This window comes from Bison bison, unplaced genomic scaffold (assembly GCF_000754665.1).
Source record: "Bison bison bison isolate TAMUID 2011002044 unplaced genomic scaffold, Bison_UMD1.0 scf7180017864077, whole genome shotgun sequence".
Lineage (NCBI taxonomy): Eukaryota > Metazoa > Chordata > Mammalia > Artiodactyla > Bovidae > Bison > Bison bison.
This window is the reverse complement of record NW_011494649.1, coordinates 702876-704083: the sequence shown is the minus strand read 5'-3', so window position 1 is coordinate 704083 and position 1208 is coordinate 702876.

The following is a 1208-nucleotide window of genomic DNA, read 5'->3' as shown; positions in this document are numbered from 1 at the left end:
CTGGGGAGAAGGCGCGAGGAGACACAGAAGACGGGTGGCGGGTGGGGTGAGGCGAGACTACAGCGTGCGCGCTGCCGAGGTCGGGGGCTGTCTAGTTCCAGGCTCAGCCTAGGTGTCTGCTGTCCCTGGCCCGGGTCCGGTAGTCCCTGGGGGGAGTGGGCGCTGCCGGCGGGGGTTGAGCAGCTCTGGCCAGGGACGGTCGGCCACTGCTGCAGCCCTGGCCCGGGAGGAAGCACGCCGCTCCAGCTGGACCGAGTTCTGTGAGCCGGGGGAGAAGCCAGAATTTCCTAGTTGGCCCCCTGGCCCTCACTTCCCACCTCATCTCACCTTGGCCTAAATGCTGCCTTCTCCCCTGGGCTCAGCTGTGCTGTCTTTTGGCTCCAGGTGTCTCCATTAATACCGGGGAGGAAAAGTTCCCTAACAGACCTCCTTCCTCTTGAGTAAACGGTTTTCTATCCCTGAGGATTTTAAGGTCCCCCAAGGAACTTTAGGCAGAAATGCAAACTTTCACAAAACTCAGAATTTGGAGCTTGACTTAACCAGTACTCCCCTCCCCAGCGATGGGGTTTCTGCAGCGCTTTCCTCCTTGAAGCTGAAGCCACTTAGAAGCTGCTTTTCCCACCCAGGCCTCAGTCTTCACAGGAGGCTCTGGGCTTCTTCTCCCTCTCTCTCCACCCCCTCATGCTCTGATGCTTCTCAGAATAAAGCCCTGAATTCCAAGTGTGCAGAATTTAACTTCCGTGCAAGTGTGCTGGCTGGAAAGTGAAGGGGCTTACATTGTTTAAAGAAATACATCCATACTTTGTATGGATGGAGGTGGGTGAAGGTTTTAAAGCACTGGTTCCAACTTCTCTACCTGCTGTAAGCCCTCCTTGCTATCCCGTCTTCCTGTTCAAGCTTCCTGTTCAAGTCCTTGCGTTAAGCTCTGAGCCTTTCCCCAGCCCCAGCCTCTGGCCAGAGAAAGCCAGTCTTACCCCCTGATATGTCCCATGCCCTCCTTGGAACCATGGCTTCTATCTTCTCCATCTGGAAGGTAGAAAGACCAAATTTCACACATTTCTCAAGACCCCCTATGTTTAAGCCCCTCTGAGAGTCTTTTCTGATAACTCTAGAATGAAAGGGCTCCCTGCCTTTCTGAATCCATCTAGCAGGTATAGCCTGTATCCACATCCTATATTCTAAACTACATATGTTTTTTATGTTTTCAT